Genomic DNA, 9227 nt, shown 5'->3' on the forward strand with positions numbered 1-9227 from the left:
TAGCTCAACTCTGCTTTGATGGTCTTTCTGTCCAGTAGTAAAATCTTCTTCACTGATGTTACAGCTGAAGTACCTGTAGGCACGGTGAGTACTTGGGAACTAATGTTTTGTTTTAGGGCACCGTCTTTAAACATTTCATTGGTGGAATGGCAGTGGTGCATCTCCACTTACTCAGTAGCAGATGTGGTTAGATAATCACTTTGCTGTTTATCCCACATAATTGTTTTGGTTCTTGCCATTGAGGGGAAGAATCTATACTGTGGACTCGCACACTCATGTGTGCATGAGTGATGATCTTGGAATATTTCAAACACGTATTTCTTTATTCTCTCAATAGACAGGAGAATTTGAGGGAGAAGGTTTGGAAGGGCTGCTCATCTTTTATGTATGTGTAACGCATCTGTCCTTGAAACATTTACCAACTACAAAACTATGTATTATTTTTAAAACCTTTGGATTTTTGTAATCAAGCAGTGATACTTATATATCTGTACTACTTTTTCAGATGTTTTGAGCATCTCTGGTAGTGAAGTATAAATGCCTAAAAGAATCGGTGTCCTAGGCTGGCCTCTCTTGCTACAGCTGGTTTTACAAGGTGGTTTTGCTTAAGTTTGCTGATTTCAGTCCTTGGTTTACAGATTACACTTATTCTTTCTTCATTTCAAATTTGGCAGTATTCACAATGTTAATTACGATTGAGAATCCGCTCTTAATTTTGATACTTTTTTCCCTTTTTCCTTTTGTTAAAGAAAACAGCAGATTTCTGCCTGTACAGACAGTTTAATGCTTTCTGAGTAATAGTCTAAAATTTTTATTTAATTTTATTTCTAAGCAGTTTTCTCCCCTAATTCCAGTAACACATTTTCTCACATGTTGTCCAAAGAACATTCAGAATCAGAGACATTATATTAACTGTGGATGATACATCTCATTTTCATCTATTAAACTGGAGTGGGGCTTCATGCTGCAGATCTGAGTTCTTGGACAGTCTAAAGATGTTAATATCGAAAATGTGAATACTAAAATTGTAGGTGGTAGAAAGCAAGCTAGACTGTTGTTAGCCTTGTATAACTTTAAATTACTGACTTTGTAAGGAAATTCTGGTTAGGGGGATGGGTGCTGATGGAAAATCCAGTAGATAGCAGTGTAGAAGTAGTTTGTCAGTGGTGTTTGTCCAGTGTTCCTTTTCTGACAGGTAAGTTCTTTCTTGTTTCACTAAAACAGTATATTACTAATTGAGGATAAAGTTTTCATTGCTCTACATGTTGTTAATGAGTCATTTTAAAGTACAAATAAAAGTGTGTAATAGGTCTTTTACAAATATGCAAGACCTTGCTCACAAAAATCACAGGAAATCTTAGTGCCTTGTGCACTAAGATGGGCTCTAAAGATGGTTTGGTATCGCTATGCTATAACCTGAACAACTTGTTATCTGGTAAGTACTAATGGCCAGACTTTCACACACTGTGATATAATCACTATTACCTCATAAAGTGCAGGTGCAAACATGCAGCTGTTCTGTCCTAAAAATGTGTAAAGTGACACTAAAAAAGATGAAAATACAGAAATGTCATCATTAGTCTTTTTTACTTTACTGAGATTTGTATTTATGTAAAAAACCACAATCCATTCACCTATGGCAGTTGTGACAGTGCCACACATAGGGCATACAAGCAAATTACAGTCTTGCTGTTTTAATGAAGCAATTTAGAATTCATTGCTCCATATAGCTAATTAGGGAGTGATGGGCAACTCTCTGGCTCTCACATTGCACTGTGAGCTAAGCAAGATTTGTATCACGGTGAAATTTAAGCTTAGCTATTACTGATTGCAGCAGTCAATGTATATATATTGCAGTCTTGCAAAACTGCTTTGGAAACTCACCAGCCCTGGACGAACCTTCCATTCTCTCCTTTCTTAACAGAGTTTTGTGTAATGAAAAGTCAAAGGATAGTTATTTGCTCAAGAAGAAGGTTTTGCACCTGTAGCTCTTAAGAAGCTGAGTGCTATACACAGGTGAACTTAGATTTGGAGATAATCCTCTGTATTCCTTGTGTTCCTCTGGGTCTCTGTGTATTGCACCAAACGTTGCTTCTTACGGTTCATTTCTTGTTGCTTGTGGCAATACTAATGTGGTCCATGTCAGCAGTTAGTATACTAAATGTTCCACAAAAACATTGTGTTGATTGGGTGTAGATGAACCAAATACACCAAGTTGTGAGGTTTTTGTTTGGATTTTGTTTTAACTGAACAAGCGATTTGGGTACGGGTGTCAACCTGATGAGGTGCAGAACGGGACAAAAATAAAAGGTGCTTGAGACAGTTATGAAGAGTGTCATTGAATATTTCCCAGTATATGTTTATGGTTCAGCATCCTTGATGTTGATTTTCAGTAACAGAAGTGGGAGAGTAGCAAGTATTGGATGCGTGACTAATTAAAAGGCTTTTATCATCTCATCATTAGATAAACAGAGCTGGACTGTTCTTACGCCAGTAGTTTTCTTTTTAGGTTTATTTTTTTTAAGACAATGACATGTTTTATTTGAAAGGGATGATCTGCATTTGCTTTGATTTATTAAAAGTGTATAGTTGTGTAACCTGCAGTGAGCACACATAAATTAAGAAAGATGAAACATTTTGGTAAAACCAACTTGCAAAATAAATATCTCACTGTGATGCAACATTTAGTAAACCATTAGAATTATTTTTGAGTTTCTAAACCACAAGGTATGGGCCAAAGTATTTTTCTTCTGTGTTTAAAAAGAAAATGTTACAAAAACTTACTAATTTTGAAATATTTTTGTTTAAAAACATGGTAAAATTAAAAAAAAAATAATCCATACAGTTTACATCATAAATTAAAAAGCTGTTAAAACAGAGACTCAAAATTTTCTTGCAGTTATAAAACCAGCGTTTGTACTAATCATCATGATTCGTCCTTGAAGATTCATTGTTGCCAAGCCTTTTCCTGGTAAGTTGTATCTGCAGTGAAACAACAAGAAAGTGCCTGTCACAGAAATTTTGAAAAAGGCCAATAAGAATTTGACTTCTATTTAAATAAGGTTTTATTAAATGCTGCTTGAGGTTCTTTTTGGCTGGTGCTGGCTGCTAGTGTGTGTATGTGGGGCTTCCCCACTATACCCAGGGGACTTGGTTGTCCTTTGGGAAAGAGTGTGGAAATACAGTCCTGGAGATATTCTGAAGGTTCAATGCAAAGTAGAAGCAGGCTTAGTGCCACTTTTAGAATCAACTGAGCGCTTTTAAGTATGAAATAAAATGCTTTTGATTTGGAAAAAGAAAGAGCTCACAGTTGGACATCTCAGCATTTTTTTCAAGTTTAGCTGTAGACATTGCAGGAGAGTAGAGCTGTTCTTGAACTACCTGTGATGAGCTGAACAACCTAACAGGGCCACTGGATGCCCAAGGAACAACACTTAAAGATTCAGGTGAAGTATAGATTTCTGTTCTAAAACTGTTTACAGAAAATATGTCATTATCTGGGAAGCTGATCATTTGTACTGAATGTGAGCAAATACAAATGAGGCAGCTGAAGGCAGATAGTTGCATTTACTACATTTTTAATCAGATGGCCAGAATAGGATGGAAGTATAATTATGCCTTATTTTTCCTGAATTCCTACCAGTCTGTAGAGAGATTTCATATTTTTATGCTATATTCAGGGAATATACTTCAGAGGAAGTAATTACTACTTGTTTCTGTGTACTTGTGTGGTGGATTTACATGCTTGTAAACTATACAGATTAATTGAAATGTTCGTTTAGGATTTTTTTCCCTTACCTATTAATGATGAAGGATGCTGGTCTGGGAGTTTTGGAGATCCCTCAGACTGGCCTGCCAGGGTATCTCAATTTGAGTCTGGAGTTAATTGTATCAAAATGGTCATTCAGCCCTCTGCTGATGTTGTCTTCATCATAATACATATAAATCATGGTGTACATATTTAGTTACGTTTTAGAAATTAATCACAGTTGAGACCAGAGTGTTGAAACAAATGATGTTCAGAGTGAGGCTCCATAATCTAGTTTGGCATGGGGCGGCATTTTTAAAAGGCATTAAATATAACAGGTTTGCAAGTTCCCCAGGCACACAAATCCATTGTATGATCTTCTGAGTAGCAGACTTTAATAGTCAGGACACCAGTTTATCCTATTGAAGCAAGTGAAAGTTCCAGCAACTTTTTCAAAATAATCTTATATTTACATATCTGAGTAAAAATAAGTTTAGGAACAAAATTGTAAAAATACTGTTTTAACTCTTCTTTTTTTTTTTTTTCCTGCATAAATGACAGAAGTGATCATCCTGACAACGTTTTTATCATTAGCTCTGCTTGCTGACAGCTCAATATGAAGGAGTACAGAGTAGACTTAGCCCTTAAAGAACTTTTTTTAAAAGAAAAAAAATAAAGGAGCCAACAAGCAGCAGGATTTAACCTCTGATCTGCCTTGCTTCCTTACTCTCTTATGGGGGAGTGCAAGTACCTTCACATTTGAGCTTTGAAGAGGGGGACACAAATTCTGCAGCCAGTGCCAGAGAAGCACCAACAAGCACTGAAAAGCAGTGTGCTTAAAAGCTGCATTAAGCGTCGAAGCAAAAATTTACTTTTGTTTTAGAGAGGGCTGGTGGTTTTGTTTCCCAGCTTGGAATAGGATAACATTTGGGATTGGAATGCAAGTATACTTGGTATTAGCCTTCACAGGCTGTGCTGCATCTTGCTGTGCATTAAATTGCTCACCTCCAGTTTTTTATAGTGGTATCTGTGGTCCCTGCTTTTTGTAGGTCATCCTTGCATTTGGTGTACCAGGAGGAGGGCCAAGTTTTAAAGTACAGGACTAAAGATTGGAGAATGTTGGCTCCCAACCTTTCTTGAGCCAGGCATCCAAGCTACCCTGGGACATACTCCCCTTAGAAGATTTTGGTGAGAAGCTGAATAGGTGCTGATGTATGGTCAGGTCTGGTCTTGACCTGTGAGATGGTTTTCTGTAAAGTTACTCCAGACGTAGTTTTGTGGCGTGTGGCTCACCACACAGATTCATTAGCAGTTTCCAACTTTTTTTGTCGAGGTGTACTTGCATGAAAGTTTAGGGATAAATTTACAGTTGACAGTTTTAAAATCTCTGAGGTTTTCTTTTAGTAGCATGTATTGTGTAGAAAGATGGAAACTTTAAATTAAGCAAGCAGTTACTGTTCTGTAAATGGGAAAAAAATAAAACATAATGAAACATAATCACTCAGCCCTCAAAAGGAGAAAAAACCAAACCAAAACAAAACTTGATTTCAACTGTATATCTTTATTTAGTATCTTCTATTTATAGGTATGACTATCTCCAGGTAAACCGCAACCATGTGGATCTTTTCCGTTTCTTTCTGGAAACATCCCTTCTGAACACCATCAGTTCTGCTGGCTGGGCCCTTCTGCTCAGGGCTGCTGCAGTAACTTCGACTCCTTTCTGGTCAGATACTTCTCTAAAACTCAGTTCTGGGCACACAATCTCTCAGATTTTTGTGTTCTCTTTGTAGTTTTTACATCCCTAGCACCATAATGATTTGAATACATGCTGTTATGTTTTCACTGAGACGCCTAGTTCTTTCGTGAGGTCTTACTTTGATTTCCTGTGTCTTTCTGACATGACTTTTTTCCCCAAATACTATTTAATTAGAGACTTGAAAAATCATTACTTTTTTAGTAGCTGCTCTGGTTTTCGTGACTCAGCAGATTTTCTTTAAACCATATCAAATAATCCCCTCTTATTCAGAATAATGACTAATGCAGAAAGGAGCTCAGATGATATATACAAACCAGTAACTCTAAAGAAGTGAATCTAGCCAAATACAAAATGCGTATTCATGTCTAATACCAAGGACCTGGAAAATGCATGTGGCACAAAGCAAGCATAGCCTACAGTACATATGAGTAAAAACTGTGTTGGAAGCGCCTGTGTCTTCTGTTGATTCTGAGACTATAGTTACAGGAAAGTAGGGGGCAGATATTTGTCAGTATGAGTTAAGTGTCCAAGTGTTTTTCAAAATCTTTCATGAGTATTTGTTTAAATATCTAAACACTCTGGGGAAAATTTGCCTGGGTCACAACTGAAAAGAAACAAAACAGCATAAGGAAGGCTAGAAAACTATGGAAATCAAATTAAGATGCTGAGAGACGCCTTGATGTAGCAAATTTGGGTGTGCAGGCGGATACTTGTGTATATGTGGAATCCCATTAGAACAATTACTTTCAGGGATAGAATTGCAGATATAGTAGTCTATATAGAAAAGTTAAAAGTTTCACTTAACTCTTTTTCAGATTTATCTCTAGCTTTCAGTGAAGTCCTGGTTTACGTCCAACTTCCTAAAATCCTTTTTGCTCTAACAATGACTGAACCAGAAGGAAGTTGGGTGGCTTAACTGCAGTGCCAGTGTAATAATATTATATAGGGAGGGCCTTGCGGCCAGGGAGCCTCTTTATGTGTGTTGTTCTGGCTCTGGGTGCCGTGCCAAGTGGCGAGACGAGAACTTCACGAGTGTGAGAAAACAGGGCCAGGAAGAACCTGACTGCAGAGGGAGGAGAATCTGGAGTTTTGGAAAGGGAAGGATCTGTGTGTATTATTGAAACTGCGCATGTGTGTTATTTTAGATCGAAAAATGTATTTTACACATTTTAAAAAACCACACAATTTTTGTATTTTGGTTGAGCCTTTTCAGTCACAGCAGCATGCAAATAAAACCCAAAAGCCTTTTATCTATTCTGGGTTTCTTCTGTGAGGGTGTTGCTTGTTACAGAATCTCCATTCTTCGAGGATTTCTATAATGTGTCAGCAGTTGATGCTATATGGTGGGGTTTTTTATGGGTAAGTGTTATTGATCGAAGGGCTTGTCTTAAATTGGAGAGAAGCAGAGTCAGATATGCTACATGGATGTGTTGCTGTTGCCAAATTTTCCCTGGTTTGTAGTTGTGCAAAATTTGAAAGATTTTTGGTCTTCCCATGTCACTATTTTTGTAGTCTGCTTTTTGAAGAGAGACCCGGAATATAGTAGGCTTAGAAATGTTCATTACAATTTAAGCACTGCAGCTGAACTCAATGCTGTTTATTTTGTGTGAAATATGAATTTTCCTAGGATACACTGTAGTTTGGATAAGTTTAATGTCATCTTCACAGTACTCAATATAGAGGGATAGATATTTATACACACAGACGTGGTAAATACTAAAACATTGTTTCCTTTGAACTAAGGAATCTACTGAAATTAATGTATAATATCTTTTGCCTTTTTTGTTCTACAGTGAAAATCAATTTGGCATCAGTGATGACAGAGCTGCACCTTTGCTGATGGGCAGAGAGATTTTGGTGGCTCAGATGTGACTGCTGGTGCTGTGTGTATGTGTCACCTGTTAGCTGCAGTACCATTCTTCTGAGACTAGAGTTAAAATGATTGTGACAGGAAAGTGATGGCTTTGAAGCAGGCCTAATTACATTTAGCTTTGGATGGGACAGTCCAGCTCAACATCAGTGTTGCGAGGGGCTAGAGAAACTGGCACTATCTGATCTCTTTTGTAGTATTTTACTTCTGCATTTTAAACTAAACAAAAACCAAACATACCACAACAAAAACAACACCAAAAAACCCCAAGATCTGAATGCAAACCAGACTCGCTCCTCTCTCCTTCCTTCTTGAATCCAGGTGACTACTGTGTGTCTGATGGTGTGACCACAAACAGATCTGTTTAATTTCCCAAACTTTGGGAAGATTTGGAGTGTTGATATATGTGCAGTAATGCCTATTAGTGTAATTGCTGCGCAGCTAATAGTATCATTTAGCGGTGCTCTTGTGGTGTTTCAATTTTGTAATTAACAAGAAGCTATCTAAAGAACATCAGTGAAAATTACAAGTACACAACTGAGCAACAAAATGGAGAGACATGTCTCCTGAGAGATTTGACAAAAATCTGTAATTCAACTGTTCTTTACCAACTTCATACCCATGTTAGTAATTAGTTGTCTCTACAGTTTAGGACAGGCTGAGGGAACATGTTTTGCCGTGTTGTGCATTTGACCATATGTTGGTGTTCAGCACATTAGTAACCCCTGTCATGAGATGCTTTATGCCAGTGGTCGATTTTAATTTCAGGTCTCTGTGATCGGGCCCTGTATGGACTGCTATGATTTTGTGTGTTCATGAACATCTCCATGTTAGCTTGGAAAGCCAAGCCCTCTTTCCTTTTTTTGGGTGGGTTTTTTTGTGTGTGTAGCCTTCTGCTTTCAGGACTTCAAGAAATTTAGGACCTTTAGTGTTACTTTCAATTTTTGACGATTGATATTATTATTAATAATTATAATGATAGTAATAGTAGTAGTAGTAATAATAATATGCCTGCTTCCTGTATTTGTTCAAAGTCTAACAGCTTTATTTTTGCCTCTAGTTGAACATTTTCCTTAGAGCATGGTGGAGATTTCAGTAACTGCTCTTTCACATCATGGTTCTCTTCACTTGGAAAAAGCTTGTCCAAAATTCAGATATAAGAGTTGACTCCTAGCGATATTTCTCTCTTGCAGTGATACAGGGTCCATAGCAACTGACTAGCTCTAACCCATCCATTATTTCATTAGAGTTAGGATTTTTTTTTATGAGAAGCAAATCATCTATTCAGAAGCATTTGTGTCTGTAAAACTGTATTTCATTACTCACATGATATTGCAAGTTGTATACAAATGTAAAACTCTTTTTTTCCCTTTCCCTGACTCTAATGCAGAGAGAAAAAAAATCCTGTTTCTGTTGTGGAATTCAGGTTTGGGCTAGGAATATTTTTTATCATGTTTCACCTTTTGGGAATGAAATACTTGGGACTGATATTTTCTTGCATATTAACTCTGAAGGCTCAGTAAAAGTTATTCTATCCCTACAATAAAGGCAGAGGTTCTCAGAACTAAGGGGCATGGAGAAGCAGTAGCCTGGAGGAGAAACAATTTTGAAGTAGAGATGAATGATACCATATTAACTTTTTCTGTTCCCATCCACAGCTGGTCCTGCAGCCCCAGTGCCTTCAGGCCAGATGCGGACACTCCGATTTATTCAGTTGGTCTATAAAAAAGTATTTTGTGCCTACAGACTTTGGCTCCTTCAGGTGGATAAAGTGAGGGAAGGTGACAGAGGAGGGGTTCGCTCTGGCCCCCCTTGGGAACGTTCAAGCACTTGGGCTTGTGGGGATCTGCTCT

The sequence above is a fragment of the Nesoenas mayeri genome, assembly GCF_963082525.1.
Source record: "Nesoenas mayeri genome assembly, chromosome: 4".
Lineage (NCBI taxonomy): Eukaryota > Metazoa > Chordata > Aves > Columbiformes > Columbidae > Nesoenas > Nesoenas mayeri.